The sequence below is a fragment of the Mobula birostris genome, chromosome 21 (assembly GCF_030028105.1).
Source record: "Mobula birostris isolate sMobBir1 chromosome 21, sMobBir1.hap1, whole genome shotgun sequence".
Classification (NCBI taxonomy): domain Eukaryota; kingdom Metazoa; phylum Chordata; class Chondrichthyes; order Myliobatiformes; family Myliobatidae; genus Mobula; species Mobula birostris.
In genome coordinates, this window is record NC_092390.1 from 30,231,039 (window position 1) to 30,249,330 (window position 18,292).

Genomic DNA, 18,292 nt, shown 5'->3' on the forward strand with positions numbered 1-18,292 from the left:
TGAAAGTGTGTGGTTGTCTTTGACTGGTGAAACTCGTTTGTACACTTGTTTCCATGCTTTTGTGGTTTGATCCACTGGATGCATATTTGCCAGGTTTCACCACAGAGTCTCCTACCTCTGGTTTCCTGATATTGGACCCGTGAAATCCCTGTCCTCTCAGTGCAGAGAATTCCCACAACAACATCTGAATGATCCTTCATTTAGTCAATAAAGGCCCTTCTTCTTTTAGTATCCTCTAATATGTTTTCCCAAATAGCTTGCTATAGTGTTCAAAATTTTAATTGTTATTAGGAAACACCAGGTTAAAAACTTTTCATACCAGATACTGAGATGTATTGATATGGTTTCTAAATATAATCACTAAAAATACTGCAGCTGACATTGGTTGTTCGGAAGATAGGTAGACTAGGTTTGTATCTAGAGTTTGCAGATATATTGAGACCGGGCGTTTGTTTGCTGGGGTCAACCTTGGGTATGGCGTTCTAGCTCTCTGTGATAATATGCAGTATGATATGGAGAGCATAGCAGGCTCCCCCTCTCCACGCAGCTGATAAATTCAAAGGAATGTCAAGGACTGATGCGGTTTGGCACCAGCAGCATCACAGAGGTTGCCAGTCAGCATTAAACTCAACATTGTTAAGCACTGCAGGTCCAGATTTTTCTGCAGGGTTTGCTCCCAAAGCCTTCCCCATGGGTAGGTATAGCCGCAAGGCAGCCGAGGATTGTGATCACACTTTTTACTTCTAGGTGAGCTGCCAACTATGACTGACGAGCCCTAACTGCCCAAAAAGACCTGGTCTTAAAGCACCAGTATCCCGCCTTTGCCCATTTCCATCAGTAGAAATGGTTCTGGTGGTCTTAGTAGCTAAGCCACATGTGACGCCCAAGAGCTGGACTTGATTGTCAGAGGCTATTTGAGACACAAGTCACTGGGAGCATTTAATAGGTAGTGAGAGCTTATCTCCAACATCTCCCCGACTATGACAAACTTAAGCAATGGTATATTGAGAATTACCTTCAAAATCCTATGTTCAATCTAAAGAATTTGCACATTGCTTTGGTAAGAAGCTGTTTGTGCGGGACAATCTGTGCATACAGTTGGAAATCTGGTAGGAAATCGCATCAGTTTTCTTTATTTTCTATCCAGCATGTTATTAAACCTTGTCTCTTGTTTCACTCTATTCTTTCTCTACCTGGCTCCATTTGTCTTATTTTCTTTTCTGTTAACCTTTCTCTTTACTCAGTCCTCCAATGTATCTGTGTTCTTCCAGTGCTGACCTCTTCCTTCCCCAGTCCAATCTCCCTCAGTGATAGCTGTGCGCAAGCTGCAAAACTGCCCTTAAGATTTTCATTTCTAAAATCCTCTACCTTTCTTTGAGAAACTTTTTAAACCAATCTATTCGAAAATAATTTTGGCATCCTGTCTTAGGTGACTGAGTATGGAATCCTGGTGTTTTTATTAAGTATCTTAGAACATCTTTCTATGCTAGAACTCATACATAAAAGTATCCTTTCATCTCAGAGTTCTCATTCTGTTTGTGCACTTTTCCCTCACACTGGTTTCTTCCTCTTCTATCATCTTGTTCCTCACAATTCAGTTTGTTTTTTTTTCTCAGTTTTCTGTCAATGCTTTCTAATTTATGTTACTACAATTGCTTACTTTCTGGCACTGCATATCTCAACACTGCTTCCATTTCTATCAAAATGTGCACAGAATTTTATGTTTGATGCACATCAATGAATCTTTTCTTACAAGCCCTTGTTGCATTTATTTACAGTTATTCTCTATAACTCATTGGATTTGAATCTCCAAGGTGTCAATGCAATGCAAAAGGAATAATAGAAAATGAAATAGAAGAATAAAAGTCAAACTTGAAAGACCCCTCCACAGATGCTGTCTGACCTGTTGAGTTCCTCAGCATTTTGTGTGTGTTTGGCAGAAAAGGTTTTGAAAGGTTTTAAGTGATAATGACATGAACATTGCTAGAAATCATTGAGTTATTCATGTGTTTTTTAAAATCTTATCAAGGGAGAAAGGTTAGAAATTCTGTGAGACAGCACAAATGTTTTTATATTTTAAATTAAATGTCTTAGATTTAGCATGCACACTGACTTAATACAACAAAACTGTGGGTGAAAAGTGAGATGTAACATTTGGGGCAGAGAGGGTCAATGTAAATCTTTAACTTTCTATCACCTTTAGCCACTCACACTTGAAGCCTGACCAGTTTAACTTGAATAGAGGTTAGAATTCACAGCTCTAGTAAATTAGCTTAATTAAGCAAGGTATGATGTAATTGCCAAACTCACAGCTCCGTTTATAGTGCCAGTGCTTTCACTGTTTGTTCATTTGCCCTCAGACTGAGTTATTCAAATGCAGAGTATTTTTCCATCTGGTGAGTTTATTTATTGCTTTCCAAACAAGTAAATAGTTAGTTGCATGATACAGTGTTTCATGCAGACTGCACCATACTCCAATCCTTTGTTACCATCCTTCATAACATTGTTCTCCCTCAATTCTGCTGCAGAAGTGTTGAAGGAAACTTGCTAACCACAGTCTGATTATTCTACATTACTAGTTCAATAATTGCACTTATCTACAACACAGATAATCTTATGATATCCAACGTGGTGCAGTCTCTCCAAATGCTCAGACCTTTTCTTACAAAGCATGAAGAATGGGGATCACAAGCATCAGTCAATCACTACATCATCCCTGACTCAACGATCAGTCAATCACTACATCATCCCTGACTGAACGATCAGTCAATCACTACATCATCCCTGACTCAACGATCAGTCAATCACTACATCATCCCTGACTCAACGATCAGTCAATAGTATTTAATTGGCATCACAGTTACTAGGCATTTTGACTGCACAGGATTCCTTTTACCCAAACCTATACCTACGAGGATTTGACAATGACAGCAAATGTTCCTCAGGCCTTGTTGAAAACATTTCCCACATCATCAACTAGTACCCATAAGCTTTGTTACTTGGTGTCCTTCAAAATTTTTCATATCAGTGGTAACATCTCATAGAAATAGTTGACATATCGTCAATAAAACTGCTGTGCTAAAATTGGAAAACTTGATGATTCTTTGTCTCACTCTCTCATTAGTTTGGAATGTGAGCCGGGGTCCAGAGTGCAAAGCAGGGTTACGTCCATAGCTGAGGGTTCAGGCTATGGCTGGGGGCATGAATATGAGTAGGTGGAACTGAGGTCCAGGGTTGTTGTTTATTTCCCATTCCTTTTAACCTCATCAGGTTAACTGGCAAATTTATTGTACTTCTGTATCTTAAATACTATGGTGGTATACATATTTTAAAAAGAGAAATAAAAATCTGTTTGGGTTTTACTGGGAGTGACAGCCAATAATCTAGAAAAGCTTCTAGTCCAGCACTTTCAGAGCACCATGGGAGGCATATTGTTAGAGTCTGACTGCACATTCTGTGTGCGTACACATACACTAAACAAGTAAATGACATTCATGGTTCTCTGCAATGCTTAGAAATTTATGTTTTGCTTTTGCTTGGGCTTGGTGTGTCATGAGCAAGGCCACCATTTACTGCCTATTAATAATGTGATGGTGAGTTGCTTTGAAATACAGCGTCCCTTGAACGGAGGTAGTGTCACAATGCTGTTGGGTTCCAAGATTTAGAGAAAAGAAAATGAAAATAGGCAATAGACACTCAGTGGCTGCTTTATTAGCTACATCTACTAGATACACCAACAACTTGTGCTGCTGTAGCTCGTCCACTTCAAGGTTCGATGTGTTGCGCATTCAGAGACCACTATTGGAACAGATGGTTACGATACATTGTTGCCTTCCTGTCAACTTAAACCAGACTGGCCATTCTCCTCTAACCTCTCTCAATAACAAAGCATTTTTTCCCGCAGAACTCCCCTCACTGAATTTTTACTTTTTGCACCATTCTCTGTAAACTGTAGAGATTTTTTCAAAGGTACACTTAATGTAAGAGAAATGTACACAATATACTTCCTAAAATTCGTTTTCTTCACAACCATCCACAAAAACAGAGGAATGCCCCAAACAATGAATGACAGTTAAATGTTAGAACCCCAAAGCCCCCTAGCTCTCCCCTCTCACGCGTAAGCAGCAGAAATGCAACGATCCCCCCCTCCCTCCTCCAGCAAAAAAAGCATCGTTGCCTTCCATCAAGCACTCAAGTGTGCAGCAAAGCATCAATAAAGACACATACTTGCAGTACCCCAAAGACAACTCGTTCACCCAGTAATTCAACATACCACAAGTTCTCACTCTCCCTAATAAGGGAAAAAGAGATGCCCTGCTTCACAGCAAGAGGGGAGACAGAACAAAACAACTTGCTGACTTACAATGTTAAAGTCTGTTGCGTCGCTTTTTCCAAGCTCTGTGCCCAAAGAACTCGGGTTTCTGGGCACACAGCCAGCAATTAGCTTGCTGCTTTCAATCTTATGTGTACTCTCATGACACACCAGATTCCTACGGAAGCATCAACCTCAAGACCGCCGGCCTCCAGAGCCACGAAATCCTGAAACTCTGAAGGTGCACTAGTCATCTAGGCCACGTCCTTGGTATATCAAATAGCAGCCAGTCGTGAAACCCCAAGAGCCGGTCCGTTTCCCACAAAGAACTAAAGTCAGCATGTTACTCCAGATCAGGGTCTTCAAAAGAACCCTGAAAGGGAAAAGTAGAGATATTAAAGATAGAAATAGAGCTTTTTCTGAAGATCCAAGCAAAGGAATTGCCATTAGTGCATGATATCCCCAGGAGACAAGCAGTTTCTGAAGTACTCAAATCACCTGACTGGCATCAACAATCATCCCATCGTCAAGGTCATTTAGATCATATTCCTTCCCCATTCAACTGTTTGGAAAGAACAACAACTGAACCTCTTGACCATGTCTGCATGCTTAATGGTTTGAGTTGCAGCCATATGGTTGGCTGAGTTGACCTGTGCATTAACGAGCAGATGTACAAGTATACTGAATAAAGTAGCCACTGAGTGAATTTTCAAATCAGGATGTTGTGTGGCTTGGAAGGAAATATAGAGGTAGTAGTGCTTCCATTATCTTCCTGGTCATGAAGGTCATGGGTTTGGGAGGTGCTGCATCTGTGTAACTATGTGTCTTTTGTAGATGGCATTCACTGTACTCACTGTGCTGGTGATAAAACAAGTGAGTGTTTACAGTGATGGAAAATGGTTCTGACAAGGAGTCTGTTTTATCCTTTCTGTATTGAAATTGCATTCATCTGAGTCCATTGCATTATCACATTATTGTTAAGGATGAGGAGACTTTAGGGTGTGGGAAGGCAAGTCACTCAATGCCATTATGAGAAATAATATGAAGGCTTTGAACTTTTATCACTTCCTTTATTGTTAATAAGGTTTAAATGCTGATGTCTCCAATCTCAATAATACTGTGAGCACCTTCACCGAACGGCTGCAGTGTTTCCTGGAAGTGGTTGCATATCGTCTTTTTAGTGTTATTCGGGATGTGCAATAAATGCTGGTATTGTCTCCCTTACTTTAGAAAGGAAAGTATGAAAAGAGATTGACGGGAACACTTTGCTGATCTTCCTTTTATCACAGCCTGTCTCCAAGGCAAACTATAATAAATAATTTTTTTAAAATGATATCCACATGGTCATATTTTCCTCCCCACTTCAGTAATCAATAAAAGCTGATAGCTTGTGATTCTAAATATTTAACCAAATAAAACAGATGATATCCCAAAGTAGCAGAAAAATTAGTGGGAAGATAGAGGGTTGGGAAGTTTTAAAAAACCTACAGAGAACAACTGAAAAATCATTAGAAGGGAAAAGATGAAATATGAAAGCAAACCAGCAAATAATAGCAAAGTAGATAATAAAAGTTATTTCAAGTAAAAGAGAAATAAGAGTGCATACTGGACCTCTGGAAAATGAGACAGGAGAAATGATAATAGGGGACAAGGAGATGGCTGATGAACTAAATGAGATTTTGCATCAGTCCTCACGGTGGAAGACACTAGCAGTATGCATGATGTAGTGTGTAAAGGAAAAAAAGTGGGTGCACTTACTGTTACAAGAGAGAAGGTGCTCAAAAAGCTGAGAGACCTAAAAGTACATAAGTCACCCCGACCAGAGGAACTGCACCTCAGGTTTCTGAAAGAGGTAGGACTAGAGATTGTGGTGGCATTAGAAATCATCTTTCAAAAAACATTGGTTGGAGGGAACTGGAAAACTGCAAATGTTACTCTACTCTTTAAGAAAGGAGGAAGGCAACAGAAAGGAAATTATAGCCCAGTTAGCCTGACCTCAGGGGTGGTTGGGAAGATGTTAGAGTCAATTGTTAAGGATGAGGTAATGGAGTACTTGGTGACACAGGGACGAGGTAGTACAAAGTCAGCATGGTTTCCTTCAGGGAAAATCCTGCCTGACGAACCTATTGGAGTTCTTTGAGGAGATTACTAGTAGGATAGATAAAGGGGATGCAGTAGATGTTATAAATTTGGACTTTCAGAAGGCCCTTGACAAGGTGACACATATGAGGCTGCTTCCCAAGTTAAGAGCCCATGGTATTACAGGGAAGTTTCGAACATGGTTAGAGCATTGGCTGATGGGTAGGAGGCAACAAGTAGGAATAAAAGGATCCTTTTCTGGTTGGCTGCCAGTGACTAGTGGTGTTCCACGGGGGTCAGTGTTGCGACCACTGTATATAAATGATTTATTTGATGGAATAGATGACTTTGTTGCCAAGTTTGCAGATGATACGAAGATTGATGGAAGGCCAGGTAGCGTTGAGGAAACAGGTAGGATGCAGAAGGACTTAGACAGATTTGGGAATAGTTTTGGGCTCCTCATCTTAGAAAAGATGTGCTGACACTGGAGAAGGTCCAGAGGAGGTTCACAAGGATGATTCCAGGAATGAAAGGGTTATCATATGAGGAACGTTTGATGGCTCTGAGTCTGTACTCACTGGAATTCAGAAGGATGAGGGGGGGGTTTCATTGAAACTTTTTTGAATGTTGAAAGGCCTAGACAGAGAAGATGTGGAAAGGATATTTCCCATGTTGGGAGAGTCTAGGACAAGAGGGCACAGCCTCAGGAGAGAAGGGCGCCCTTTCAAAACAGAGATGCAGAGAACTTTCTTTAGCCAGAGGGTGGTGAATTTGTGGAATTTGTTGCCACATGCAGCTGTGGAGGCCAAGTCGTTGGGTGTATTTAAGGCGAAGATGGATAGGTTCTTGATTGGACGTGGTATCAAAGGTTATGGGGAGAAGGCCAGGAACTGGGGTTGAGGAGGAGAAAAGAAAGGATCAGCCATGATTGAATGGCGGAGCAGACTTGATGGGCTAGATGGCCTAATTCTGCTCCTATGTCTTATGGTCTATACTGTACATACGTATCCTACTTCAATATTAACTTTGAGTGTCCTTCAATGATAGCTTTTCAGGTTTCATAAATTAACCTACCTTTTCTCATCTGTACTCTACTTGTAGTTGCATACATATCGCTGGAAGGCTGTCTTCTTGCAGAAGATGAGACTGTAGGTGGCTGTGAAGAATCGATATGAATCCAGACTTAGCCTGGATTCTGCATAGTCTCTGCATGAGAGGCAGCAATCTCAGCTATTTAGGGGGAATGGAAGGGGGCTAAATACAGGGAGCACATATGTTGTTGTCCTCATGGTTGAAAATAGATTTGGAACCACAGATGTACCATTGTGCTCCTGAGATGGGGGATCATTGATCTTCTGGTTTAAGATTGCACGACTGAAGTTGTGCCACAGTTTACTGGTTCAGAAGGGAAGGAGTAGGACTAAAAAAATTACTAATAACACCTTTTTTGAAGTAAATTGTGATCAACTATCACTACAAGCAATGAAGAAGCAAGTGGAGGTGAAGCAGATTCGAAGGATGAGCTCTACTGATGTATTGCAAAGCCAGAATGCAACATGTTCAAGACGCGTTCACAGGCGGAGTTGGTATCGCTGTTGCTGTTGGAGCAAATGATCTGGGGAGTCGATTTGAAAGAGTTTTGATGCCCGTCCACCCAACCTGGGTGTGACATTGGATCACTCTAAGTACCGAGGTGATTTGGTGAGATCAAGAACGGCTTTGGGCTGTGTGGCCTGGGTGTGTCACGCACTGGGACCCAAGTCCCACAGCGATGCAGCAGCCAGTGCTGAGACAATTTAAATGCGGCCCAGGTAGACTGGAAAGCTGACATGCAGAGCCGAAGGTCAGTCTGATTCCACTCGCTCTCCAGCGATGTTCATTCGTCTCTCTAGTGGCTGTCATCTCTACAAATTTTGTGGTGTAACTGAGTTTGAGGCTGGGGCCTACTAATCTGGTTGCTCTGGGGAAAGGAGCTAAGGATTCAATCCAGTTCAGAATGCTGACGTTTGCATCTATGATGTGTGTTTTTTTTCCCTCTTTCTATGCACAGTGCTTATGGTCTTTTTTTAAATTGGGTTCTTCAGCTTTCTTGCTTCGTGGCTGCCTGTAAGCAACAAATCTCAAGGTATATAATTTATGCATTCTTTGATAATAAAGGTACTTTGATGCCTTGATGCAGTCTGGTTCTTCTGTTGCTTTTCTTTCTGTTTCTAATTTGACCTTTTCAACCAACAATCTTTCTCCTCCTGTCTTCTGTTTCATCCTCTATCGATGTCTGTCTTTGGTTACCAGAACATTGCTAGCATTCCTGGTGCCACAGAGCATTGAATTCCATTTTTGATGCAAAGATATTTCAAGTTGAAGACTTGAGGAGTCTTTAGGAAGACTCCGCAACTACAGGAATGTAAATGTAATCAAAAACTGACAGCCTGCTCTTGCAATTGTAGCCTCTTATGTGGGTCAAGGTCATGGGGGTTTATATCGCAGCTTAGAGAACAAAGAAACCTCTCCATCACTTACCATAAATTGACATTGCCCATGTTTTCCTGCCAACAAAATCAAAATCTCATTGGTTGGCATCTTATAAAGATTACAAAACAGCAAAAAAGGTTATAATAAAAATAGAAAGAAAGTCCATGAGCCAAACAATTGGCCAGCTGTGTGGCTGAGATTTACTCTTTGAATAGATAATTTATCTTCAGCTCCCCCTTAGTTCACATATTTATCTTTCTGTAACAAAAGCTGTCTTTAGAGGTTACTTAAACAATTGACCTGTATTTGAGAATACTTACTTGAAAATAAATGACAAATAAATTAGATTTATTAAAAATATGTTAATTCTAACATTATTTACAGTGGTGGAAATAAAAAAGTCGTTGGAATTAGTTTGTGCAACAAAAGTAAAATGGTAAAAATAACTTCGAATGTACCTTATCTTTTAAAATAAATTTAAACCATCTAGTTTGTAACTTTCCATTTATGAGGTGAATATTGTGTACATCTGGAGCTTGAGAGGCAAGCTACGACTGACTTTATTCCAAATGCCAGCAGCAAACATGTGGAAAGGATTGCCATGGGATTGTTAGCACTGTAGACTGACTTTCTAGTTGGTTTTGTTCCTCAGGCTACTGCTGCCATGAATTGTCAAGGAGCCAGGGTCTTTTCATCATAGTAATGACAGAGTAATGTAATGCTCTATTTTTCAGCCAGGTCAGAAATGAAACTATCTAACTGAAATGTTTATAGTTGAAAGAACATTTAGGAGAAAAAATAGGATTGGCAGGTAATTGCATAATTTCACTGTTCAATGAACTAAGGATCAACTTAAGTGCAACCATGTGGAATCTTGGACTACAAATATCTGAAACATTTCTAAGTGTGATATTTGTTCACCGTGTATACACTGAACATACAGTAAACTATTTTATTTTTTATTTACATATCCTATTTTTATACTGAATCTGTGGAACTTGCTACCACGGAGAGCTGTTATTGTGTGTATTTATTGAATTGACTTTATTACTTACATCCTTTATATACATGAGGAGTAAAATTCTTTACGTTTTGTCTCCATCTAAATGTGCAAGGTGCAATTTGTAGTAATTTATAATAAATAGTATCTACAACAATATAACGTAGAAATACAGTTGTGTCAGCATGAATTAATCAGCCTGATGGCCTGGTGGGAGAAGCTGTCCCTGAGCTTGTAGGTCTTGGCTTTAGTCCTGTGGTACCGTTTCCTGGATGGTAGCAGCTGGAACAGTTTGCGGTTGGGGTGACTCGGGTCCCCAATGATCCTTCGGGCCCCTTTGTAAATGTCCTGTGGGAAGTTTGCATCTACAGATGCGCTGGGTTGTCCACACCACTCTCTGCAGGGTCCTGCAATTGAGGGAAGTACAGTTACCATTCTAGGCAGTGATGCAGTCAGTAAGGATGCTCTCAGTTGTGCCCCTGTAGAAAGTTCTTCGGATTTGGGGACCCATACCAAACTTCTTCAACCTGTTGCGCCTTTTTCACCACACAGCTGGTGTATACAGACCATGTGAGATCCTCGGAGATGTTTATGCCGAGGAACTTAAAGCTGTTCACCCTCTCAACCCCAGATCCATTGATGTCAACAGGGGTTAGCCTGTCTCCGTTCCTCCTGTAGTCCAAAACCAGCTGCTTTGTTTTGGCGACATTGAGGGTTTGAGGGAGAGATTGTTCTTTTAACCCCACTGTGTCAGGGTGATGACTTCTTCTCTTTAGGCTGCCTCATTATTATTTGAGATTAGGCCAAATATCACAGAGGTTTACAGATTCTTGATTGGTAAGGGAGTTAAGGGTTATGGGAGAGCTTGAGAGAATGGGGTTGAATAAAAGCAGCCATGATTTACTGGCATACTCAATGGATGGAATAGCCTAACTCTTCTCCTAGATCTCATAGTCTAGTGGAGGACTTCCAGCTGTTAAAAAGTGAATTGCCAACACCTTACAGGTAGTTGTAAAGCGAAACTAAACACGTCAATCAGATCTCCAATGTGAATAGAAGTGAAATTAGTTGGGCCAAAAACAGATCTTCGTAGATTGGTCTTTGAAAGGAATGAGAATTGAATTGAAAGTAATAATTGTGAGATAATTTGAGCCACTGACTATGAAGTAGAATAAGTGATGCATCGGTGTGAACCAGGGCTAATGAACAAAGGCTGTAACTATAACATGCGACTGGTGGATAGCATCCTTTGAAGAGATTAAAAAAGGAAGGAACAGTTCATGGTTCACTGGTGTGGGAGTTGGTGAGAATATAGAATATTCTGAAGAAAATTCAGTGTATTGTTCATATTAAAGCAGACAGTAAAATTTAGCACCTTAGTTGGATGTTAAAGACAAATATCAATTTAACTATATATTATTAGTATTGAACATTATGTTGCCACTTTATTAAGGTAATAGTCAACTAGTTAAAGAAAAAATTGTTTTGCTATATTTGCACAATTGTATATCATTTGGGAAGATAGATAACAAAGTCTGACTGTAGTTGTTTTTTTTACTGCTTCACTTAGAACCTGTAAGTAATCAAAATATGATTTCTCCTCATCACATTTTAATTGATTCCAGACTTGTTTCTTGATTATATAAAAGATTACAAATCCTATCAGATAATAATTAGTTCAAAAACTATATTCTTGACTAAGTGAGTCAGTCAAGCATCTACTGAAAACCAGTTGCCATTATCATTTGCATGTTGTTTTCTGGTAGGATTACTGTGTTCACTGTACTGATTTAATATTCAAAATATTAGCTTATTTTTTCTCAGGGGTGCAGTTTGTAGAGGCGCTGATTGGGGTCTTGGCAAAAAGTGGAAATGACATTTCTTCAGTGGAGCTTTTAATCTTATGGTTGGCATTCCAAATGTTAAGGGTCTTGTGAACAATGCATTATCAGCTCTGCAAGATAGTCAGAGCCAAACCTATATATACAAGCAATAACAAATTATGAAATTGCAAAGTAAAACAACCCATCAGTTTATCAATGTGATTAATAACTACTTGCTTGTGCCACCTGGTAAAAGAGGTCGGATTACAACGTCCTTAAGCTTCTTGACATTTCAGTGTCCACCTGCTAAATGTCAGCGTTGTAAACAGTTTTACACAGTCATTCTACATATTAAGCTGGATTTTGTGATCACTGGCAATGTAAGGGTGCCCAAGAAGGACTATCCACAAGCTTTAACAATTGCCATGTTGTGCAAATTCTCATTTCCATCATGGATTTCATTCTGGTGGCAATCTCCTCATCTTCTTGTTGACAATCAACACTGGTGCATCTCAAAGATATGTGCTTAGCCCTATTGCTATACTCCCTGTACACCCATGACTGTGTGACTCAGCTCAAACACCATCTATAAATTTGTCGATGATGCATCTATTGTTGGCAGAATCTCAGATGGTGACGAGGTGGCATACAAGTGTGAAATATAGCAGCTGGTTTGAGTGGTGTTGCAACAACAACCTTCCACTCAATATCAGTAAGACCAAGGAATTGTTTGTGAATTTCAGAAAGGGGAAGTCAAGAACACACACTGCTGGTCCTCATCAACAGTGAAAAGTGTGGCCAGTTTCAAGTTCCTGGGTGTCGACATATCTGAAATTCTATCCTGGGCTCATTATATTGATACAGTTTATCAAGAAGGCATGTCTCTGGCTATATTTCATTAAGGGTTTGAGGTGATTTGTGCCACCAAAGAGCCGAGCAAGTTTTTACAGATGTAACATGCAGAAGATTCTAACTGGTTGCATCACCATCTGATATGGAGGAGCCACTGCACAGGATCAGAAATAGCTGCAGAGGATTGCAAACTCAGTCAGTTCCATAATAGAAACTAGCCTCCTGAGCTTCAAGGACATTTTCAAAAGGCATTGCCTCAAACAGGAGGCATCCACCATTACAGACCCTCATCACCCAGGATGTATCCTCTTCTCATTGCTCTCATCAGGGAGGAGGTACAGGAGCCTGAAGGCACACATTTTAGGAACAGCTTCTTCCCCTCCGCCATTAGATTCATGAATAGATAATGAACCAACCCATAAACATTACCTCACTATTTTTGCTTTCTTTTGCACCACTAATGTTATATAAATATATATAATTGTAATTTATAGCAGGGGTCCCAACCTTTTTTGCACTGCGGACCGGTTCAATATTGACAATATTTTTGCGGACTGGCCGACGGGGGGGGGGGGGGGGGGGGTGTGGAGGTGTGATGTTCAAGTTCAACAGTGCGTGACAGGGAATGAGGAAAGGTGCAGCTGACTCATATCGTTTCCTCGCGGCCCGGTAGCACATGCTTTGCAGCCCGGTGGTTGAGGACCACTGATTTATAGTTTTCCTTTACGTATTGCATTGTACTACTGCTGCAAGACAACTAAATGCATGACATATGTCAGTGATATTAAACTTGGTTCTGACTCTCCATAAAGTCTCTGCTGTCCAACCACATTGACTCTGCCAAAGAGCTAATCATATTGAGTAATTATTATAGTCACCAAACCAGGAAGTAAGGAGCAATGTAAAGAGTATGGGACACAACATGATATTTATAGCAAAACAGAAACATTACAAACTTCCCTGAAGAAGAAATTCTGAAATATTTATGCTGAGTAAATTAGACTTCACACATGGAATTAGCTTTTTGGAGCAAGAGTGATTTTTAATTATTGCTCCGTATGCCATTTAAAAACTCAGTTGCACATCATTCAACAAGCTTTTTAAAGAGTCATTATAGAGATAATAGGTTTAAAAAAACTGATGGTTTCAAACAAGATTTCATCTTTAAGGATTTAAAATAGGCAGTTAGTGAAAAAGCAATGTATCTCAAACATCTGTATTTCTTTCAGACTCCAGAGGTTTCATAGAATCATAGAAATCTACAGCACATTACAGGTCCTTCAGTCCACAAAATTGTGCTGACCATCTAACCTACTCTAGAAATTGCCTAGAATTACCCTATCGTATAGCTCTCTATTTTTCTAAGCTCCATGTACCTATCCAGGAGTCTCTTAAAATACCCTACTATATCCACCTCTCCCACTGTCACTGGCATTGCATTCCACTCACCCAGCACTCTCTGTGTAAAAGACTTATCTCTGACATCCCCCTTGTACCTACTTCAAAGCACTTAAAAACTATGCCACCTTGTGTCAGCCATTTCAGCTCTAGGAAAAAGCCTCTGGCTATCCACATGATCAATGCCACTTATCATCTTATATACCTCTATCAGGTCACCTCTCATCCTCTGTCGCCCCAAGGAGAAAAGGCCAAGTTCAGTCAACCTATTCTCATAAGGCATCTAGTTCAAATCAATTTATTGCTTTGTCAGAAAAAAATACTAATGCAGAATTCAACAGGAGCAAGTGCTTAACAGTTTTAAATTGTTCCCTCGCATTTTGCAGGTCAGTAACTTTTCTGAACTAGTTACTATCCAACTTCGAATAACTAGAACTTCAATTTATTTGACTAAGTTAAATGTCATGACCTTTTAAGGTCTTAGTAGTAGGATAATTCAATTTGCGTTTGGTGTTTTAACAGACCTGTCCTTAAAGCAATGTAGCACGTGCATATCATGAACCCTCCCAGGAGAAATCTACTGATCTCATTACACATTGTTTTGAGCACATGAAGCAAAGTTTATCAGTTAACTCAAATTTTATGAACCATGAGTTTCACTAAACTAATATTGCTAGAACCTATTTGCTGTAAAAAATGTAGTTTTGAGAATTAGAGGAATCTCTCTATCTGATATAAAATAATGATGTTTATAGTAGTTATATCTCAGAGATTTATCAGTTTTCCCTTCAGCTGGCTCCTTTGTTTCTACAGGCACGTTGCCTTCATTTTTTTAAGCCACACCTCATTTAGAAGCTTTTTTTCTACCTTAAATCCTGATCCTGCACACTCCTCAAGCTTGGTAAACACAGTTTATATCCTTTCATAATGTCTTCAGATGCAGAGGGTTAAGCGAGCTGTCTTTTCATCACCACTGAACACCACCAGCCTGGATGCATTATAAGTCCAATGAATGGAGATGCAAGAGATTATACAGATGTTGGAAATCTTGAGCACATAAATTGCTGCAGGAACTCAATGGGTGAGACAGCATCAATGGAGGGAAATGAACAGTCAATGTTTCAGGTCAAGACCTGAAATGTTAACTTCTAATTTCTGCCTGACCTGCTGAGTTCCTCCAGTATTTTGTTGCTCTTGTGTCCAGTGAAGCTGGGTTAGCTGTGAACAGGTTTCAGGTATCATATCCTGAAGCCTGACAATACCCTAACAGCTCAGATTGTGAACAGCTATCAGGTGATTTTTAAGGGGAAGGGACATTTGCTCACTGCCAAAGACATTTAATATCAATTGAATTCGATTTAAATAGTTAAAATTTTAATCTACAAAGGGGTAAAAACATTCAGGGAAAGTATACTTAAGGTTTTTCTAGCTGGGGGTGCTAATAGGCACAAGCTCCCACTACCTATTAAATGCTCCTAATGGCTGACAGCCAAGTCCTGCTCCTAGCCTTCACTTGTGACTTCGGTACAAAGCCTGGCGGAACCATCTCTACTGACTGGAGAAGGGACAAAGGTGGGTTACTGGCACCCTAAATCCAGTTGCTTTGGGCAGATGGGGCTCATCAGCCGTGGTTGGCAGCTCATCTAAGAGAAGGAAAATTCTGATCTCAAACTTCCACTGTTTTGCGGCTATACCCACTTATGGGGAAGGCTTTGGGAGCAAACCCTGATGGACAAGTCCAGAGCTGGAGTCCCTAAGGCAAGGTCCCCAACCACCAAGCCGTGGACCGTTACCGAGCCGTGAGGAAACGATATGATTTGGCGATATGAAATGACATGAGTCAGCTGCACCTTTCCTCATTCCCTGTCATCACCACTGTTGAACTTGAACGCACACGAGGTCATCAGTCGGTGTAACCTACGACTATTTGATAAGTTAAAAACAAACATCGCTTGAGAGTTTCTTTGGAAGAGGTGGCTGGGGACATAAAAGGCCTAACGATGATGATAATGCGGAGATAGCTGAGGCTGAGACTGCAAAAAAAAAAGAAAGCTTCCTTCAACAGAAAATACGATGAGCCGTACATAAAATATGGCTTTATTGTGACCGGTGACTCGCACACTCCAAGCCCCCTTGTGTGTGATATGTGGAGACAAGCTGTCTAATGAGGCAATGAAGTCCTCAAAACTGCTTCAGCACCTTGAGTCAAAGCATCTTGCACCTAAGGACAAACCCATTGAGTTTTTTGAGCGGAAAAAACGTGAGCAAGTGGGACAGAAGCAAGTGCTGAGAGCCACCACCTCCACCAATGCTGCTGCTCTGAGAGCATCATACTTAGTGGCTAGCCGTATTGCTAAGGCTAAGAAGCCTTCCGCTGTTGGTGAAGAATTGATTCAGCCTGCTACCAAGGACATGTGCCGTGAACTATTGGGAGAAGCTGCAGCTAACAAGATGGCACAGGTTTCTCTTTCAGCTACCACAGTTTCAAGAAGAATCAGTGACATAGCGGAAGACATCGAAACACAGCTGTTGGAATGGCTTAACGAGTCACCATGGTATGCTATCCAGGTCGACGAGTCTACCGATGTCGACAACAAGGCAATAGTGCTGGTTTATGTGGGATATATATTTCAAGATGATGTGCACGAGGATAAGCTGTGTGCACTGCTACTTCCAACTAACACAACTGGGGCAGAACTATTCAAGTCTTTGAATGACTATATGTAAGGCAAACTGAACTGATCATTCTGTGTTGGAATATGCACAGACGGGGCTGCAGCTATGACTGGATGGCTGTCTGATTTCACTACCCGAGTCAGAGAGGTTGCTCCTGAATGCCAGTTTACACACTGTGTCATACACAGGGAAATGCTAGCTAGCCGAAAAATGTCACCTGATCTTAACAGCGTATTGAGTGAAGTTGTTGAAGTTATCTGTCACATCAATGCAAAAGCCCTTAACTCACGTCTGTTTGAGCAGCTTTGCGAGGAAATGGATGCAGAGCACAAATGCCTTCTGTTACACACTGAAGTCAGGTGGCTATCAAGGGGGAGAGCCCTGACCAGGGTTTTTGAGTTAAGAGAGCAGCTACAGAGATTTCTATCAGAAAAAAAGTCACCACTGGCAGCATACTTCAGTGACGAGGAGTGGATAGCAAAACTGGCTTATCTGTGTGACATCTTCAACCTGCTCAATGAACTCAATTTGTCACTTCAGGGGAGAATGACAACTGTCTCAAGTTGGCAGATAAAGTCTCTGCTTTCAAAGCCAAACTGGGACTGTGAGGACGGCGAGTGGACAGGGGCATATTTGACATGTTCCCAACATTAGCTGGGAATTTGGGAGAGACTGAGACCCACAGCTGGTGTGCGAACACCTATCTTCACTGTTGACAGAATTCGAGCGTTACTTCCCAACCGCAAATGACCCAAGATATGTAAAGGAATAGGTCCATGATCCGTTTGTGAATGTCCCCAGTGAATCATCCATGTCAGCGCAGGAAGAAGATCAACTCCTCGAGCTTGCAAATGACAGTGGGCTGAAAAGTATGTTTGTCATAACATCTCTGCCGGCGTTATGGATCAAAGTCAAGGCTGAATATCCTCAGATAGCCACAAAAGCACTGAAAATGTTGCTTCCATTTCCAACTTCATATCTCTGCAAAGTGGGGTTTTCTGTAATGAATGCAACGAAAACTAAATTGCGTTTAGACCGGACATAAGGAACCCCCTTCGAGTATCGCTGTCTCCCATCACCCCTCAATGGGACCATCTTGTTGCAGGGAAACAAGCCCAGGGCCTCCCACTGATTCAGCGATATTGATATGTTTCAATGATTTTATATGTTCATACACGGAAAATATGTGCTGTGTGTTTAATATGCAAATGTTACTTAAAATGTTATGATGCTATTGACTTGTAAGTGACTTATAATTGACTTATTACTATATTCATGGGAGGAAAATATGCACTATGTGTTTAATATTAAATTTGTTAGATAAACCCTTTTAGAAACAAAATTGAGTGTATTAGCCACTTATAAGTGACTTATAGTTGACTTATCATCTATATTCCATCCTGATTAACACCCCACCCCCCACCTCCGTCGGCCAGTCCGCAAGAATATTGTCAATATTAAAACGGTCCGCGGTGCTGAAAAGGATAGCGACCACTGCCCTATGGTACTCCTACAATGAGTTCAATGCTGACTGGCAACTCCTGCGATGCTGCTGGTACCAAACTGTATCAGTCTGTGCTATTCCTTTGGGCTCATTAGATGCATGGAGAGGGGGAGCGTGCTACATGGGCAACAGCTTGCTCTCCATATCATACTGCCCAGGCTTGCGTATCTAGACAG